General features: G+C 40.7%; 1 protein-coding gene and 1 pseudogene across 1 annotated transcript in view; both read left to right on the forward strand.

Annotated features, from left to right (window-relative positions):
- VOPP1 (VOPP1, WBP1/VOPP1 family member) overlaps positions 1 to 20,933 on the forward strand; it is a 69,205-nt gene that overhangs the window by 20,523 nt on the left and 27,749 nt on the right. The window lies entirely within an intron of this gene.
- Positions 7,424 to 7,589, forward strand: LOC112970684 (annotated as a pseudogene).

The following is a 20,933-nucleotide window of genomic DNA, read 5'->3' on the forward strand; positions in this document are numbered from 1 at the left end:
CTTAGTTTGTTTGTTTCTTAAACTCTCTGTAGGGTCAGAGATCATGTGTCTGAAATATTTTATACATGTTGTGTGGGTTTTATGTAATTAATACTTTATGCTTGCCCCTGAGATATGTGGTAGTGGTTAAAACTCAATTAAGTGGTGATTATGCAGTGATTATACTGAATGATGAATATTTCATTTATTCAAAATAGGAAATATAATATGTTACTGCCTCTCTAGTTTTATTTTAGTTACTTAAAAAGACTTTGTCAAGACTAGCATGTTCATAATCTGTTCAGTTTGTCTGTCTGTCTGTCTTTCTTTCTTTCTTTCTTTTTTCTGTTAGAAGAATCCAGGTGTGGTTTTTTTTGTTTTTGTTTTTTTTTTCTGAGGACTGTTGAAAGGAGGGTTTGTGGCCTTGCTTTATAAGGTTGCTTCTGGCACCTTTATAAAGACTTTTTCCCTTGTCACCTTCAAATTTAGACCAAGCTCTTCACACTGTTTGTTAATTTAGCTCTTGCTGTTGCACAGCAAGAAATATATGTGGTTGCGTGACTGTAAGAGATGCCGTATGGGGTGAGACCAGTGTCCATCTAGACTGGTTCCCTGTCTCTGACAGTGGATGTAGCAGATGCAATGTCAGGAAAGCCCCTGAACCTGTCCACTATCTGAGGTCAATTCCTTTTATACTTCTCCAACACACACAGCATTTGGATGAAGGATGTTAGGGTGTACCTCCCCATTTATTTCCTTTAGCTGCTCTTTTGGATCTGTTTTCCATGCATTTCTCTAGTCCCTTTTTGAATCTGCTGATAACTGTCTGCCTCCGCAGTCTCCTGTGGCAACAAATTTCAGGATTTGCCTACCTGCTGTGTAAAGAGATGCTTATTATTGTTATTATTATATTTAAACCAGTTTCCTATTGGTTTCAATAAATGCCACGTGCCCTAATGGTGTGGGATATGTCGAATAACAGTTCTGTATTCAGCCTTGTTCAACTCTGCGTTCTACCTTACCCTTGCCACCATCCAGAAGTCTCTCTGCTCTCTAAATTGAAGGCTCCCACCCTTATAGACTCTTCTTGTAAAGTAGTTGCCCATATTCTTATTCATTATAGTTGCACTTCTCTGAACTTCTAACTCCTACCTATGAGTGTTTCTTTGAAAGCGGAAATAGGGACTAGAGGGTGCACTTTAAATTCCTAAGGAATTAGAGCTTCAGGAAGAATGGTTCAGGAGAAACTTGCCACTATTATTTGCTGAAAAGTTGGGATTGCCCTCCTATATGGAAAGAGAGCTCAAACTGACCTTTAGAGCTAATTTTAACTTCTAGGCTTTTAAGGAGGTGTAATAAAATAATTGGTTTGAGTTAGATTCCAGTAGTGTTACTGACTCTTAGTTGTAACTTACTCTGCATGTGGTTATTAGTGGAGAAAAGTACTTTCAACACAAAGAGCTAAAGACCATGAAACCTACCTTGAAAAGTGTGTATTGACTCATGCTGCATGAAACTTCATTGCTTTTGATAGGGCTGGACAGGAGGTAAATCAGTATATGTTCACCTCCTGTGCAGACATGGACAGAGAAAGCAGTCTAGCGTAATTTCCAAAATTCAGTGCTCAGACTTGCTTGAGTGTGCCTGTGGAAGGAGATGAACAAATTTGTAGCCTGAAGGACTGCGGGTAGGTCCAGCTGTCAAAAGGCAGCTGGAATACACATACTGCTTTTGCAGCAAATGCTCAGGTCTCTGTGAGGTATGAGTATCCAAAAGAAGGCTGTGTAGGATCGTGACAAACTTGTAAGGGCTGTGTCGCATAAATGAATGTTCTGTCATGTGATCTCCAGCTCACACTACTGTTTATGAGTAAGTTTTATTTCATATAACTGTCCCACATTTATTGCTGTCCTGTCCTAGTGCCTTGCAGTTGCGTACAAAGCAATGTGACTAACATTTGTCATAGCATGTTTGTGCTGCTAGAAGGGAGAAAGCTGTGCAGCAGAGCTCTTGGTTTGGCTGGGTGTTTTTTTACTTTTATTTTAAAGTGCATGTTGCTACACACTTTTGTAAGAAAAGGCAAGGTCAGCGAGATGCACTGTACAGTTGGAGGGAAAAGCAGTGGTGTTTGTGAAGGTATTTATTTATTTACTTTTAACTCAGAGAGTTTAGATGTCAGAGAGTTTAGATTTGGGACACTCTCAGAGAGGAAATTTCATGTCTCCCTGCTTTCCCTAAGATGAGTTAAGAGGATCTGCTAGAGAGCATTCTGCCAAATAAGTATTGATCCCTTGTCAGCAGCCAGGTGAGTAACATGATCTTTTAGAGAAGAGGCCTAGACCATGGAAAGTGTCTTGAGCTCAGTTCTGTATTTTATGGAACTGTTGCAGAGACTGGTGGGAGAAGTGGCTTGTTTGGTTTTGTTTTAAGCAGCCTGTGCTATTGAGGGGGTGCACTCTGATATTCTGTGCCAGTTGAGTTGGATTTTCCAAGTCACTTTATAACATATCACATACGTCACCAGTAGTGCTATAGTCGGACCGAGAGATGGCAAAGGCTTCAGTGCCAGGACATTGTCTGTAGGGTGGAGGGGAGCTGCTAGGCTACTGGCGTCTCTGAACTGGGTTCTACCTGAGGGAGAACATCTTCAGAGGCCCTTGAAACTGCAGGCAATTTTGACTACATGTGGATGTGCGTGTGGAGTCAGAGATGACTGAAAAATCTTCAAGATGCATTCTTCTGCCCGTTTTACCTCTCTTATCTAACCCTGTCGTCATAGTAGCACTGCTGTGGTCATTGCGGTCAGATACAGGTAGAACTGAAAATCAGCTGCAGATTATTCGTATTCAAATCTGTGTCACTTTTACCCATTTCAGTATTACTATAAATAAAATCTATCCTTATGAGCCTCAATTTGGTTTGTTGGACAGAAATTGTTGGAGCAAGAAATGGATTAAATAATTAGATTCCATGCTTTGACCTGTGTTGTATCAAAAGGTCAGATTACATAGCCATGCTGTCCTTAAAAAAAACAATGCTTCTGTGAGTATTTCTTACATTAACTATTGTAAATCAAAGTCAACTGCTGGGGATCCCACTTTGTCATCATCGTTGTCGTCATCGTCATTCCCAGAGAAGCGCCTGTAGTAGCTATGAACTTATTCATCAATGTATAGAGAGATTTTACCATAAACATTTGCCTGTGATTTAATGTTCATCGTGGAAAAACACATGAAGCTGGGTGCAGCTTGCTCAGATATTTTTTCATGTAAATGAAAAGTGGTTTATGACCATGGTTTAGACCTGAGATAATTGAATGAAAGAGATGTGAAATTTGAGCATAGAAATCTTGATTCCTATGGATTTAGGAAGGAAGAACTAGGACCAGGGCAATAGGACAGGGCCTATCCATAAAGTCTTATTCCTGACTACCCTATTTCAGGAAACTTACCTAATTGAGAAAACTTTTTCCTTTGCAATGAATTGTGAGTACTACTATACTGGCAACCCTATACTTGATTCCAAGTTCTATTAAGAATTGTTCAGTATATATTTATTCTTTGCAGTTCCTCAGTTCTCTTAAATACTCAGAGTATCACTATAGAGTTCTTCCCTTGGAAAAATGACCAAGGATTTCACTAAATGGGGGGAGAAAGGATTAATTGACAGCTTACTGCCGAGATAAACTCTTGTCTGATTACACAGGGCCTGAAAATCAGGTAGCAAACTTATCAGTGTAGATGGGATTGAAAACAACTGTTTCTACAGGAGTGCAATTGGTGGTGACATGTCAAGATGAAAGTATTTGTAGGCTTGCTGGGCTGACACAATCATTGCAGGATCTCAGTGTTTGTTGATGCTGCATTTCAAGGAAGGCTTGCAGAAGCACAGGGGCACGAACAGTAGTATTTAATTTGGAGGTAATATCAGAAAAGAAAATGGCGTGAGATTCCTTGTGATGTACATGATGTTCCTGCAATGCTGCTACTTGGATGAAAAGGTAAATAGGATAGTCGGGAGTAAGACTTTATGGATAGGCCCTGTCCGATTGCCCTGGTCTTCGTTCTTCCCTCCTAAATCCATCCWAATCTTTGAATAAATATTTAAGGTCCTCAATAAGCAGGTTTGCTTTACTCGGGGGTTAGGCTTTCCTCATGCTGCCTCTTCCTCTTACCATTGGGAAGGGCTTTCAGTAAACACCTGCAGCTTCCTCCCTTGCTTTTCTGTAGGTCCTACAATGAACTCTGATATGCTGTAATGACTGTGAAACTTGACAGCTGTTAAGCTGATGTATTGAGACCATATTTTGTCATGATAGGGAATATTACTTCATTGTTTGCTTTTACCCTCTGTGTGCATCTCGCTTTCTGTTGTTTCTTCTGGTTTATACTTTAATAGTCCCTGCTCCCTTTTGTTTAGTGAATGTGCAGCAACGTCCTTGTTCCTGATCACGGCTTTTAGGTGTAAGAGATGACAAAAATGAAATAATAATCATCCTGATTTATACTTTCTATTAAAGTGTATGTCTGGTGAATTTATTTCCACTTCATTTCTTTCTATAGTGCTACGCATGGCAAACAGCTGCTTCTACCAACAGAAACTCAGGACAACTGACTTCACACTATCTGAGCTTCCCACTGTTCATTTTCCCTGAAATATTCATCAGTCTGTATGAATTTCATCTCGGACCTGGAGACAGATGCGCTATGCCTGCACAGTTGTATAACATGCCATTGCTTGCTTTTCTGCCCTGAACACATAATGAAATATCCTAAACGATTATAAAAGCTTTAGCACCACCTTCATTTCATTTTAACAGACCAATAAAAGCAACCAGTGTGCAAGCTGCTGGCTCCAGTAGTCCTGCATAAGCCATTAGCAAAACAACATTACTGGCTCTAGACAAAGAGAAACAGCAGTGACAAAAACAGGGATTGGCTCTGAAAAGAAGTCGACCAAGTGCCAATGAATCCAGAGTCCTGCTCTTATGCATGCTGGCTGCCTTGAGCTCTTTGTTTGAGGTTGAGAAAAGTCAGTGCTTTCTCATAATTTGTTTTACATTCTGGCTTTTTTTTCTGTTCTGTAAATATCCTTTGCAATGTTTCCAGCAATGCTGGCAACTTGCCAGGTGCCTGAGGAGCTTTTCCAGTTAACTTGCATGCACGGAGACCTGTCAAGTTTTGCATTTTATGCTTGAGACTGGCTCATCTGGCTTCTTCTTGTGCTCTCCCCCTGCAATGCTAGCAGCTAATGTATTTGCAGCATTACACCCCACACACCAGATACAGTGGACCGGCTTTGCAGGGCATGAGTCTCCCCACACGGCATTGTGCTCAGAGGAGTCCCAAGATTTCCCTGCTACATGGCCTTTGGTCACCTCACTGTCTGTGGTGAAGCGGAAGAAGAAATGTGCCCTTCTCATGGGACGGGGTGCATGAAGCCTTCTGTACTGGGCAACAAAAAAAGCATGGGGGGTGCTCTGTTTACATCAGGGTTGTTAAGTGTGCCTTGAAGGTACAAGTGGCATATTGCATGTTTCAAAGCATATACAAAATACAAAAATACCTACCTACCCTCATCAAATATGAGCTGGTGTCGTCTGTTTATGTATGATCCTCTGGTGTTTTGCTGTGCTTAAGACACAAAAGCACTGTTCAGTTTTTGGTACCTGTATAGACAGCCAGTGGTCTGGGTTCAGATGTGTGCTCCCTGCCAGAGCAGATGCACCCTGGGTGCTTTCTCATGAATGGTAAAACTCCCACCTGGGCAGGTCACAAGATCTTGGCTCTGCTGAACCCCTTGTCAGATGGGTTATGGTTAGACTTTGCCTAAGCCCTCTGCAAAGGCAATGTATGATGGAGAGATTTGATTCCGTGTTCCCTCTCTTCATTTTCCTGCTTTCACAATTGAAAATGCCATCTTTTAAATTTTGCATGTGAAGACATCATGATCACTCTTTTCCAGGAAAAGCTTTCATCATTTCAAACTGTCCTAAGATGTTCTCAGAGTATGAGCATTCCCAAAAATGGCTAGCCAGCTAGAGCAATTTAAAAATGCAGCATCTGCTGAAACAAGACAGATGCTGGAAGAGAAATGTAGATCACCTCAGGGAATGTGAGGGGATAGGAGAGAGGTGGAAATTAGCCCAAAACAGAGCTTGAAAAAGAATAAATTTACTTCTATCATGTGCTATGTTTTAATTTATTTAATTGTTCATTAAGCACAAATAAAAGAAGAGAATTAAAACTTCCTTCCCCCCACCATGTCCTGGAAAAGCATTTAATAAATTAGTATGAAGTTTTCCCTTTCTTCTTTCTTCACTTTTGCAGGACTGAGTGAGCAGCACAGCATCATTGCCTTTCCCTGTTTTAAGGACTTTCTTTCTCTGTCCCTAGAGGACATCTGCCAGACATCTAGTTGGTTGTGGTTGTATGTATGTATCTTTAAATTATATTATTTTATGATTTGTTTCTCTTCAGCAGTGACTCTGTCACTGGCAACAATCTAAGAGTTTGCAGTCTCACATCGTGATTCCATGTGCTTCTCTCCTTGCTTCTTTTAACTTCACATCTTTGTACTTGTGATCCTTTGAAGAATGCTTGTCCTATTGTTTCCAATCTTCTAATGTCTGTTCTGGTTTAAAGGAGATGTTTCTAACTTATTAAGAATACCATTTCTGTGGTAGCTTGATTTTTAAAATGGCAGTTTTTTGCAGAACTGTTCTGAAATGGGAAAAAAATTTCTAAATGATGATCTCTGGACTCTCAGTGCATTGTGGAATTGTTATTGTTAGTAATCTTTGCCATTTTGCTGTCAGTCTCATGTTGGTGTCATCCCCCTCCCTCCCGCCAGGATCAGCTGCTGCAGTCAAGGGGTTATGATTTGCTTTCATGAATGAACAGGGAGCTTTCTAGCCTGTTGGCTGCACACAGAAATTTGACATTTCATTCTCTTTGAACAGAATTTTAAAAAGCCACAACAAAAACATACCATCCAAAGAATTCCAACAGCATCCAGTTGTAAAGCCCTGCTAATTTCATTTTTGAAGTGTTGTTCCCAGTTATGTTCCCAATTATGTTTCCTTTTACTTAAATCAACATTGTACAGCCCCAAGAGCAGTCCATGCAGAAGCACCTGGAAGAATTCATCTCACAGGTGTAGTCCAAAACTATCCTGCATGTACAGGTGTTTTTTGCAAAATACTTTGTGACCACTGGGCCATGGTACCRCAGCTATTGGGTTTTTTTTCTGCTCTAGGAGATAAAATATAGTTAGCCCTTTCGCTGCATGAGCTGATAGTATAGCTGCAAGCTGTAAAGTCTGACTGAAAGCTACTGGCTGGACTGGGCTTTAAGTGTGAAGAACATCCTTTAGTGCAAAGTTTTCCAAACTGTTGTATGAGTACCACTGATTGCACAGGAGCTGGTTCAGAACATATGTGGTGCTGCCTGCCTGTGCAAATGTAGTATCTGTTCATATCAGTGTAATAGCTGATAAGTTCGTGGTCCAAAAACTCAATATTAAATGGCTTTTTGGAGCTCAGAGGTGACCGGGGTCTTGTTTCACCTGCTGCATCACTTTCATGTTGCAGTGCATCTGGAAGAATTGCTGTAGTACCAGGTGTGAGATTTCCTGTTTGTGGAGAATTTTTTTCTGTTTCCCTTGTTTGTCTTGTTTTACTTAGTGATGCATTTTGTGATTCACTCTTCTGCAAATGCTTTGTGCCATGAACTTACATCATTAGTATCTCTAATAAAAACATAAAAGCTGAAAATAGACCATAGAACTAAGTGATTTCTTTCTTTTTTGATTTATTAGGAGGCTATTATGTCTTTATAGAAAGCAAGAAACTAAAGGACTGAATGAATCTGTTGAAAATAAGTAGAAAGACTGCAATGGAAATTTGGATTGGTGAGCCATTTCTGTGCTCTCAGGTCATGTCCATAGTAGCTGCTTCAAAACTATTTTTACTTCTGTCTTGCTTGCCTCCTTTTCATACTCAGCCCTGGAGTTCCCCAGCATGTTAGAAGTCTTCCTGAGTGTGAGAAAGGTTTGGGTCTGAAGTGAGAGACTCTCCTTGGAAGTCCTGCCAGCGTGCATGGTTTCAGCCATGTGGGGCTGCTTCTCCAATCTAACTTCACCTCAGACAACACTACAAGTTGCCTAACCGAGAAAATGAAGTGTTTCAGCTAGCTATTATCTTCTCAGACAAGCATGCACTGAATGAATCTTGTCTGCGAGTGCTAAAGTAACAGCCATAGACAGGTCAAACGATTAGTGCCCAGTCTGTTAGCACTGAGGGCTGTAGCCCATTTTACCCAGCTGTATATGTGCCCGTGCGGATTGATACATGTATTGCCCCATGATGTAACCTAATATGCATAAGCATGTTCTGTCACATGAGCAGACACGTGCAAGCAGCAACTGTGGACAGCCAGAGCAATTCATGTAGCATGAATAGAAAGTTCAGCTGTATTATTGCTCCTCCGTAGATGACATCAGATGAACATGGCTTTGCTCTATTAAACAGCAGCAGATACCAGGAGAAAAGAACAGAAGGGACCTAAGACACCCTCTACAAGCAGGAGGAAGTCAGGGAGAGCCCAGGCTGTGCCAAAGGCCTGAGGAACAGGGAGCACAAAAAAGGAAGATACCTGAGAGGGTAGGGAATGGCTAAAGATCAAGGGATCTCCAACAGGTTCTCCACAGCTCTTGCCATCTCTTTGCACGTCGCTTTCTGAGAAATCTCCCTTAGATCCACCTGGCTGCTCTTCTCCAGCCCAGACCTCCAGGTGGAGGGAAGGAGCACAGTGCTCTTGGCCCTACCTCTCCCCTTGGCCAGCTTGGGTTCTGCCCACCCTACGTACTCAGTGGTGATGTGCTTTGCACTGAGAGCTGACACACAAATGAACCCACAGTTCCTGGCCAGCCAAGGGCAGGAGTGATCTTTAGTCGTTGCTGGCTGTAGCTTCATTACCTCCAAGCTCTCTGGCCCTGGAGAAGTCTGTGAGGGTATGTCGAATGGAACGGAGCAAGGCAAGGAATGGGCTGCGTGCCATAGAGTGCATTCTGGCAAGCTGAGTCTTGGCCACCRGTCACTTCTGGGTTAAACTAAGCCCACACTTTACCTGCAAAAGGCATGGGGGCGTGTTTGAAACTGTTCTTTACATCTGGTTTTCAACCTGAACCCCATTTTCTTCCCCACCTGTTAACGGCGCTGACACTTGACCTAACTTGACCTTGGCTAACTTGACCTTGAAATCCCCAAACCACAAGGGGAACCCCAGGAACCTTGCGGGGAAGTGACCGGGCTGTCCCAGGCACCGCAGAGCATTGGCCCATGGCGAGGTTCCTGGGGTTCCCCTTGTGGTTTGGGGATTTCAAGCTAATAAACATCTGATAACCTTACTCCAGAGTGGTGTCTTCTACCTCTCCCTATTCCAAGTGTCAATTAGCGCCATTAACACTACCTCACTTATGCTTGTAGAGTGATTTATTTGATGCTATAGGTAGGTCCAAACCAGTGATTAGCGCTTAATTGAGCCTTTGCTTTTGCAAAGAGTGATAGCACTGCTTGCAGCAGCTAATGCTGGGGGAGTCTCACAGAATGATTGCTTGCTGTTCCTTTGTGGGGGCTTTTTTTGGTGGGGAGGAGAAGGGAAGGGTGTTGGGGTTTTTTTTAATTGTTTTACCTGGCATAGATTAGAACAGTGTCTGAGAGTAATTTAAGGGGTTTGCCAATGTCATAAACTTTGCCTTTTTAAAAAATTTATTTTTCCTCCTCTTTAAAACTGTGTTACTTAACTATCACACGTCAAATATTGCTGTGCCAATGGACCCTTAGCAAGAGGAGAAAAGAATTTATTTATTTTTGTTATTAAATATTACACGCTCAGTGCTTTGACTCTGCAACCTCTAGCTGTGCCTTTATGCATGTCAGCAGTGCAAATGGAGCCCAGAAGAAATCTGGACAAGGAGCTCTGCGTTTCCAATTATAATCAACAGTTTCCTGATTTCAGTGTCATTTCTGAGCCTTTGAATTTTACTCCTGTAACTAAATCTTAAGTCTCCTTTTTTCGCTTCATCGCTACTTTCAGATGTTGTGTGTGTATTTATAAGCATTGTCTCTTTACTGATTTTGCTCTGCCTAGTTTGTGAGCAGGTAAGCATGAGAAAATACTTAGCAACTGACAACAGTGCTGCAAGGGAAGTGACTAAATAAGCATTTCTGCATCTGCCTTCATTGCTTCAAAAGTGCTTTTAGTATTTAGATGTGTTTTTAAATGATATTTATGAAGCTTAACAGAGATTTGTTTTATTTTTGTTCCCTAGGAATAGCTAGTACTTTGTTACTTTGTTCTGTATTAAACTAGGGAAATCYATTTGTCCCAAATGTAGACAAGTTGGTGAAAGACTTTATTCAGGGAGAAAGGCAAGCAAAACTTCCCTGTGTAATACATTTCACACCAGAAACACTCAATACTTAAAATAGAAAAATTAGCTCTTCAGCTGTAAAAATGTGTTCCACTTCGTGAATTTTTATTAAGCACATTCTTTCCTGCTATACTTGTTAGTAAGTCTGTGAGCCTGATTTAAATCAACTGGGTGCATTGACTAATAATTTTAAATGAGAAAGAAAGGGGCAGGAAGAAACGTTTTGTGTGGATGTTCTGTGGCCCACATCATGCTGTCCTCCTGCCCTTTCTCTGGTTGCTGTAATAGTTTACTTGCCTTTGGCATTCCCACTAACTGCAATATCTGCCTCCTGCTCATACAGTACTGTGCCAGAACTGAAACTGGAGCATATTGTTCCATCATTAAATGGGCAATGTTGAATACTTTGGAAATTAACAGCTGCAAGTTCTTCAGCTATTTTTATTTGTACTATGGCTATAATTTTTCTGGTGTGTTTGTGTTGAAGTTAGATGAGGAAAGGAAAATAGATCCCCCAAGAGACTTGCTTTTTGGTTTTAATTAAAAAAAGTCCTGTCTAACAAAAGCATCAATAAAACTAATGGTATAGAGGGCAACATAGCAATTTATTCAGCATTACGTGGGCCCCTTAGTCTCGTTGCTGGTATGACTTTCCAGAGCGTTTAGTGCAGCCTGGTACCTCAGCTCCATAGGCAACTTCCACAGTCAGCCCACCCCTTCCGCTTACTGCTAGTAGCATCTCTCTTAGACTTTCATAAAGATTAGTGGCAGCAAAGCAACTTTCACATTGCTGTTTTATTTATGCTTTACACTCTTAGCCATAGACATGAGCCAAAATCCATGGCAGCCACTCATCTCAGCACTCCTTCGATGAGGTCCTAAAATCAAGCTAGGAAAATTCAAGAGAATGGTTGTAAAGTGGGATTTCTCAAATATCCTTTGATAGTCCAGCTACAGGGATTTTTTTTTCCCCAGAAGTCTCATGGGCATGTATCGGGAACAACAAGGCAGAGCTAAACTTTAAAACTGCAGATCACCCTGAGGACATGGATTGGCTTGTTCTGGTACCATGGTGGTCAGGTTCTTCTCTGCTTGTTCCCCTCCCAGTGTGAGACAGGTCTGTGGGTGCAGAGCACCTTGCCCACAGCTCTCAAGAGATGTTGTTTCTCCAGGGTGATGGGGAGATAATGCATGGGGAAAATCAATGTCACAGAGTTCATTGTAGGCACTTATTGGAGCACCTGAAATCAATATTCTTTATAAGCAGTTGTTTTGAAGTTTAGAAAACAGCGAAAAACAGCGGTTGGAAGGTTTGGAGAGGAAAAAGAAGATTTTCCCKTAATGTTGGGCCTTTGTAATGTTCTGTCTAAACTGCAATGAATGCAGGAGCAGAAGGGAGGAAGCCCATCCTGAAGCATTACCCTTTTGGAAAGTATCAAAAGATACTCTAGAGAAGCCTTGCTGTTGACCAAGAATAGGAACAAGACATAGGTGTACTGTTTGTTCAGTTGCTAAGCAATTTAGTAAGAAGTGGTTTCCTTTAACTGAGAAGAAGGTCCAATTCTTCTGTCTTTTCATGTGTTATGCCAAAACATTCATTCCTTAGGCTGGAGGTCATTTAAAAAAAAAAAAAAAAAAGCTTACCATTATGAGAACTGACAGCCATTATTTTAAAAACGTTGGAAATGTATGAGTGTGTATCTGGTTTGGAGTGGAACTGAGCAAAGGAGGCAGTTTGCTGCTGTTCTTATGCAGTAGCCTAAAACTTAAAGGGCACTGTGGGCACTGTTCCCACTAACATTTGTGCACATGCTTATCTTTGCTATTATGAATAATAACTTGGAGTCCTCTTTGTGCATATTTGAAGGGTTGAGGCTTTATCTAGTATCTTATGACTAACTTTGGGAGTCTGTGGGTAAAGATCTCTGCTACTAGAGAGACATAGCTTAGTAGACATGAGTTGGTGTAGCTGTGTTTAAACCATCAGAAATTTTGGTCACTCTTGAAAAAGAACAGCGTCTTGGTAAGCATGAGCCAAGGGCAAGGAACTTTTCAACTTTTCTTTCCCAAATTAGAGGTTAAGCATAATCCAAAGTGAAGTTCTTGCCTTGCACTGTGAAAAGATGAGATCAAGCTTTCCAGTTTTCTACCCTGGGCTGGAGTGAGGAGCCATTCCTAACTGGTGATATCATGCCTCTCTATCAGGGAGGGCTCCCAGTCTGAACCTCAGTAGAAGCTGAAAAATGGGAACTGCTGCCTTGCACAGAGGAGAGATGCTGCTGATCAACTGATTAGCAGCAGCAGGCATCCATTTGCAGTATAAAAATGTCAAAGTCGGTGCAGTCTGCTTCCCCTCACTAATACCCTTCTCAAGGTGCTGTGGTTCCTATATTTTGGCCCTGCTACATGTCATTCAGAGTCTGTGTTTGTGATATCTTTGGCTGCCATCCTGTTGGTTTCTGACCCCTGATGTGAGTAGCCCATTTGGAAAAGCGAAGGGAGGAAGCCTTGATTGCAGCTCAGAATTTGTACATCTTGTTCCAATGCATGGAATTAGCCTCTTTTCTACTGCCTGGTGGGTTTGATTCTGGGGAGCTGAAGGGAGGAGGGGAGTGAGCTGACTGGGGTCTGAAATTGTTTCGTATAATCCATGTTCTGAAGACTTTAATGGTGGGATCACTGGAGACTGCTAAGTACGATTCTGGTTGTATTCTTTGGTTGTTACTTGTTAATTCCAGCTGGCGTATGCCCTGGTGCAAGAAGAATTAACCCCAAATTTTATAAGCTCTCTTCTTTTCTTACTATTTAATCCTGTTCACTCACTTAAATGGGGAAAGGAATGAAAATCTATCTATCGTACTGGAAGTCCGCTGTGATAGATGATAGGTAATAGTAATAAGACCTTGCTCCTTGTTTAAGCAGCATTCCAGTCTTGTCTTTGATCTTCCTTTCCCTTTCCTTCCCCCTTCCCCCTATTTCTTCCATCTATTCTCAGACCTTTTCTCCACTTTTCTTGCCTATTGCTTTTGACACCTCATTCTCTCGTTCACTTCTTCTCTGCCTTGCTACTCCTATTCCACTTCTTTCTCCCATCTGTGAGTGTACTACTAAGTTTACATTTGTGGTTACGGTATAAAGGGTTATCTGTCTGCACAAAACTGTCCTGAAAAGATTTAAGAACCGTGATGCTGGTTTGGTGCCTTCATTCTGTGATACTGCTTCCAGTCTGAAATGAAGGCTGTAGCGCTTGGAAGAGCGAAGCGCTCTGTGTCAGCTCACGGCTCTGTGAACAGAGAGGCAGCAAGTCGAGCTGCATCCTGCGGAAACAGAAGCAATGCCCTTGATACCTCTGGAGGTGCCCACTGCTTTGACAGGGATTGAATTTTCTCCAAAAGTTTGACTTGCACAACATTGTCAGCACTGACCAAATGTGTCAGTGTGTCTGTGCTTGTTTCTGAGCTATTGTCGCTATTTCCATCTGTTAATGTGGGCAGGCTACTGTTAAAATCCTCAGCATTTTTAGTCCAGTTGAGTAATTTTCTAGCTGCTAGGTTTATAAATTAAACATTTATGGGCATATCTCATGCTATTATCCATCCATAGCAGTTCCTCCAGGCAGGAGTCTTTAAATTTTTTTGGAATGTGGACCACATGTTAATGGAGAGCAAATATTTCATTTGTGCATCATCTTGCTCTTGCAGTTCTCAGTTGCAGAACATCCCTAAGGTAACTTCAGATATTCTTTGTGAGGAAAACAATCTTAGTGAAGAGATTGTGATATCTCTGTGAAAGGGAGAGGGGAGTTCATTGCAGCATCCTGACTTTTTTGTGTGTTTTGTCAAGTCATTTTCCCATTCCCTTGTGTTCTATTATCTGCAAGCAGAAATAAAGGAGAGCATAACATCAAGTGAACCACAGACCATAAGTATAGTAACTAGAGGTCCAACAGTGATGGTTAAGAAACTTGCATCATAACTATTATTGGAAAAAGCTGAAAGATTGATGGTCCCAAGAAAATCCACAAGGTATATGGTGGAAGGATGTTTGGGCAAGGAGCATGCACCAATTGAACAACAGTGGAAGCATGTAAAAACCTATCACCATCCAGAATGTCCTTTGTCAGGTTGTGAATTGCGTGGATTGAGAGGTGAAAAGCAGTATGAGTTGAGCTAAGATGTGGTTGCTGTACCAAGAATTTATTTGAATTTGTCTGATTATGTATATCCAGTATCTATATATATAGATATTCATCTTTGGAACCTGCCGTATATACTTTTTTTTCTGCCCCCCACCTCTCCAGGAAGCTGTGTTAAAAGCTGTGATTATATGGAAAAACACAGGTGATCACTAAAACTGAGGAACTGGTGTTTTTAGGAAAATGCCAAATACTGGTATGCTTTTGTTTTAAATGAAGAGATTTGTCAAAACTCTAAGTGGATTGTGTTGATATTGGCACATTAGACAAATGAGGACACAGGAGATTATTGTTTAGGTACATTTACACTCCTAATAGAAGGAAAATAAATGTTATGGTTTTGTGTAAGAAGTTACTTTATTTTGAAAAATGTCTTGCCATTAGTAGGCATCGTTACTTGCCAGAAATGCTTAATTATTTATTTATTTGCTGCTCTGTTTTTTTCCATGGGAAATACTCCAAAGACAAATACTTAATATTTCTTCCTGTTCAGATAAGAAGCTGTGAGATATAACTCTTGGGTTGTGTTTAGAATGGAATTTAATAATCATATGCTTTCACTGTGGCACTGCATTGGACTATCTAAGTGAGAGTCAGTTTAGGTTCTTAGTTTAATTTAAATGTCATAGATGTTTCAGTCTACCTGGTGAATATCTGCCCCAAAGTCACAATAGAGTACCTACCTGAAAGCTTGAATTGACTTGTTTGACCCAGTGTAATTTATATTTAACTATTCTGCTGATTCTGCTGTTTCCTTTTTTGAGGAGAGTTTTGGCCTGAGAAAGAGACGTGTTTGCTGCCAATCGGTAGGAACTTTCATAGACTGTGCTTTGGGTGTGTGCAAGACTAGAAAAACTTGATTATTAACCTTGATGAATCCAAGCCCATAAACTCTTTCCTGTGTTCTAGGGACTAAATCCCAAAGCAAACAGTTCTCTGGACTGCAATGTGGTGATGATTGTATTTCAGCATTTTAATGTTCACATTAACACAGCTCTGCCCACTGAGCTAGCCTTGCAGATCAGGCCAAGGTGACCTTTGATGGATTACTGTGTGAGTGTCTGTGTTTAGTGCAGGGTGTAGATAGTCTAATGTCGCTGGCCCAAGTGAACTAAAGGTTCCTTTAGAACTGTTTCTCCAGGGCCACTTTGGTCATTAAGATACACTGGACCTGCATCATAAATCATAGATCTGTGCTTTTCTCTGTGAGACAGAGACACCTTGTGAGGATATGAACAACACAGTAGTGATGGCTGTTAATGGAAATACCTGTAGGTAAGCATCTGCTGACTGGGCTTACTATTAAGCAAGTGGGAGTTGACCAAGAACAAAGCGCTCTCAATAGAGTGTTTAAGTAGATACTTCTTCTTAAAGAAGCATTTGGATTCTGACATGTCGGTGTTCCTCAGAAGCTGGTTTTCAAATATCAAAATGTTTCCAAGATAACCTCTTTAATCTCTGCTGTATTCAGCTATTTGCCCATTTAATACGTGCCATATGTAATCTGATTTAAAATGAGCAGATGCTCCTAACCACGATATAACATTAAGCATAGTGGGGTTCTAGAATAAGCTGTCATAAAAGTCAGAAGTTGCCTTGGCCTTGCATGCCTCACAGTGGAACAGCAATTAGATGATCAGTATATGTCATCATTACTGTTTTCTTTTGTCCCCTGCACTGGGTGTGTGATTTGTCCCAGACTCTGTGTCTTGTTTCTTGAGACTGAGGAGTCACTGCCTTCAGTGATACAGCTGTTTTCAGGACTTTCAAGGCACAGGGATTTTGATGCAATATCTGCATCAATTTTGGAATAAATATCTCAGAAACTGAAAATGGAAAAGTTTTACTTGAATAAACAAATATTTTGTCTTCCAATGGCTATTCATAAAGAAGGATCTGAGAAAGGTGTACATCACTAGATTAAATGTCAAGAATGAAAAAACAGGTTAGTTGGAAGAGGAGCAAGAATTGCTATGGTTATGCAGCTGCACTCTGCCCTGTCAGCTCTCCGGAGCAAATGAGAGTGCGAGGGATGCATAACATGAACAGAACAAAGCTCAGGAACTCCCAAAGCAACTGCCCTGAGTCGTTGTGACCATCTAAGAAATCTGCTCTCCTTCAGCCTTTGATGGGCTGCTGTAGTTTAACTGACTGGCATCTGTAGCACAGTGCTGTTGTTTGCTCTGAAAATCTTGTCTGTTCTGCAAATGACCAAGAAAATTGAGTTCTGAATACATCTTCCTTTATTCAGTCTTGCTTTTCTTTGCTTTTATTATTAGGGGAGATGAAAGACAGCCCCTGAGGATTTAACTACTAGGTAATATAAAGGCTGTTTTCATTYTTGGGATGGTAAAGGGTAAGAATGAAATGTACATAGAAAACAGCTGAACATGCCAGTTCAGCATGAACTGAAGGGATTATATGTTGGTATGGTTTAGATAAAAATGTGTGAAACCCAAATCTAAACTTTGTTCTGAATAATACTTCAAATAATGTCACTTTCTGAGAGGAGTCAGTGCCTAGGGTTAGTGCTGCAGGTGAAGCAAGCCTCCAGTTCTTAGTTAAAGGAAAGCGATTTTGATATCATGTATCTTGATGGTGATACGGAAAGTGTTACCTATGCTCATTGCAAGCTTACAAGTAAAATCCTATTGTTGGTCTTCCGTTATCTGTGAAAGCTAGTATCTGTTTTATTTTGTTTTTAGAGAGACTGAGGGAGGAGATCATAAATATCCTCACTTCTGGCATGTTCCTGCTTTCAATTCCTGATAAATGATCCCTCTCTACTCACCCCTTTTATGCATTGTTTAATAAGCTGACTTACGACTTACTCTGCTGCTAAAGAATGCAAATAATAACCTTGTTTTTTTATTTCCCATGCACATATAAAAGGAAACAGAGTAATTGCAGAAACTAAATTCAATTTTGGAACTGTGGAACCTATTCAGTACCATTTGGAATAGATCAACTACTTCTGGTGGAGCAGGGAAAATGTTACATCTGTTTCCTTCCAGTTGGAAAAAAAGATTCTRCCCAAACACCCGCTGTGAAGTTGCGGATTCTCCAGTGGGATGTTGAATCTCTTTTTTTGCTTTTCTTGGAGGGGAAAATGCTTTCAATATGTGGCATGCCTCATGCTTTCTTACAGAACTGCCATATAGAATTTTCTATGTAAGATCAGCTCCACCAAGGAGGTTTAACACGCCCCCAGCTTTTATATCTGTACAAATGTTGCTGAGTTAATGGATGTGGAAATAAGAATTTAAAACAGGTCTTAACCTTCTCTGGTGTTAAGGATCTCTGGGCACTTTCATAAGTATTTGGCTTGACATCCTAACCTAGATCCAGGTTGGAAATTTCCCATAACTCTGTTTTCCACAACAGTTTGAAGAAGATTCAGTACAACTGTTCCATTCAAGCCAGTCAAATGTTATTATTCGTTTATCTTATCAGTGCTCAAATATACCGCAAGCTATTTAACAGACTTACCATTCTACCAGTTGGTGACTGCTGCACATGAGAAGGCAGTGAAGCCCTGTACGTGTATGAGGTTGTATATTTGCTACTTACTGACATTTCAAAATGTTTTATAAACATGTGTATATACAGAAACAAAGTATGTATTTATACATTTTTAAAACACTCTTAAAGTGACATACACATGTGGATTTCCAACACGGGCGCAGTATTACACCGCTCTGTGCATTATAATAGAGAGACCCTGTTCTTTGTTAAATTCTAGCAAACACATATTTTCCCTGTTTCTGTGCTGCCCTGTGGGGGCAGCGCTGTCCGCGGTGCTGAGCACCGGCCCAGAGGCCAATGAGCGGGTTATGTTCAATTGACGTGGTATCACGCTAGGACTGAAGTGCATTTACAATTTGCGGCATAATGGCCAAAAAAAAAAAAAAGGCCATAAATGGCTTCTCAAATGAAATCGCATGCAAGGGATATTTGTGTTTCTTTTATGGGAAAGGTTAATAGAGCTAAATATGAAGTAATGTTTTTTAATGAGAGGCTATCTAATGCTAACCTCACATTAATTCCAAATAAAAAATGTGATGATTAATGCTTCTACTCTGAGCACCAGAAGAACTATTAAGTATTAGCTGCTTGTGCTGAAATTTTACTTTTGCTAAACACGGAAGAATAAATTCAAGGTGGACAAGTTACTTCTGCTAGGAATCATATATGGGTAGTAATCCCTTTTTTCTTGGGGAACAGCCAGAAAGACTGGCAAGAAACAGCTCCTTCTGAAATACGTAATAGGAGTTGTATGACTTTGTAATCTTGGGGCCTTGATGGAGTGACTGTATATTTATTGTTTAGCAGGAGGGAAGGCTTGAAACTAGTAACAGGTAGAGGAATCGGTATCCTATTATACAGGAGTCTTCTGATGTATCTTTGTTGGCTTGGTGAATAAAAACTACTAAAGACCAGATTACGTTAAAGGTAGAGTTGCTCCTGTCTTTTGCGACAGGAGTGTTTGTTGAAGTCATTGGTAACAGAGCTTGTGAGCTCAGTTTCTTAGAATAGTTTGGAGAGGGGTCACTTTGGCCTCATCTGTTAGCATCACCAGGGAAGAATCAGGGATGAATCAGGGATGAATTTTGATGGATTCAGGCAAGGCTAAAACAAAACGTATTTTCACTTGTAAATTGTTTTCACCCTTAGGCTGTACTTTTCGGTCTCTGTATATGTTGTCTGTTATTTAAATGGATGAGTTTCTGCCCTCTCCTTGGCAATGGAAGACCAGTAAGCTCACCTTCCTGTCTCTATAAAACCAATCTTTCAAACTTTCGACATGCAGAAGTCCCTCTGATACCAGTGCACCATATTTAATGAGCAGSTTGTATCTCATGATGCTTTCAGCTCTTTGTCTAGGGGCTGAAATGGATAGTGTTCTGCTAACTGATACAGTTTTAAAGGTCAAATCCTGTACAATATTGTGAATAACAATGGCCAGTAACATGCCTCCTGGAACTGATTATTTAGTCTGGAGTGAATCACTTTGTAGACTGCCCCAGCATTTCATCTGCACTCCGTAGAGCAGCTGCCAGGTGCAGTGACCAGTAACACTGGAACAGATCTGTGCAGGTGACTTTTGCAAGAGGCTTTCTGTAAGAAAGGCAGCAGGCATAGCCAGTTGTTTCTCAGATGCTGTGGGACCATGTGGTCAGAAGAGTGTTATCCTTCCCGTATCCTCAGTTAGTAGTTCTGATCTGGCTGGAATACAGAGTTCTGGGTTTAAGTTGGAACAGGAAATCTTTTTCTAATCACACTGTGTGTTGCTGAGAAACAATGCAGTCTTGCTCAAAGTCTTAGATACACTTTTAGTTCTTTCTTCCTATTCATCTATGGATGAATAAATCCTAGCAGAGTGTCAGAGCCTGTAGCCACAAGAATGAGATTTGGATCAACCTGCACTCTACTAATATGTAGGATATACCCAATGAAATGAGAGGATTTAACAGCCACTGACTATTTGAGTCATCCCAGAACACTAGGAGCCATTTCTTTCTTGTCAGTATGGCAGGTCACTTGGTTAAATTCCTGCTTTTTTTTTGTTCTGAATTTACCTATTTGGGTTCTTTTAACTGTAATCCATAATGGAAATTGTGCTGTAACATCTAGCTTTTTATCTTGTTAAAAAGAGAAAGCTAGCCGCTCAGTTGCTGATAACCGATAGTTTCACTGACTTAGTGATCAATAGCAGACCTGTGCCTCCTGCCGAATCTGGCTTTGAGCAGATGTCACAAACTCAGTCTGAACATTCCTTCAGAATACAGATACCCATCTTCCTCCCCCTCCTCCCACCCCAAACCCTTCCATCCACCAAAGGCTTCTTTTTTGTTGCTTCCCATAACAAAAATTAATTGTGCTTGTATTGGAAAGTATTTACTATGTGTAGATGGGGTTGTAATAGTTTGCTTTCTAAAACTCCAGTAAAAGCACTGGGCATGAATCCACTGCTTCCTTGATTACAAAGAGTGATTGATTAATCAGACAGCTCTGTGTGTGTGTGTGTGTTTTGGTTTTTTTTTTTTTTTTAGTTTATTTTCCTGTGAACTGAAACATAATGATGTGCAGTGTGGAGGATATTCTTTCTAGACAGTATTTCTGCAAATCCTGCAAGGCATAACTAATGATTTGTAGAATATCTTCAGACATTCAGTGAGCAGGCTGCCTACTTTCTCTTCYCCCACACAGTATGCGCACACATATACTTGTATTCTGTATTTTATGGTGTGATCAAAACCAATCTTTGGTTAATGTTTTAGTAACTTCTTCTCTTTTTCATTGTTCTTACTAGCAGCAGCAGCAT

The sequence above is a fragment of the Apteryx rowi genome, unplaced genomic scaffold (genome assembly GCF_003343035.1).
Source record: "Apteryx rowi isolate R43461 unplaced genomic scaffold, aptRow1 scaffold_400, whole genome shotgun sequence".
NCBI classification, from domain to species: domain Eukaryota; kingdom Metazoa; phylum Chordata; class Aves; order Apterygiformes; family Apterygidae; genus Apteryx; species Apteryx rowi.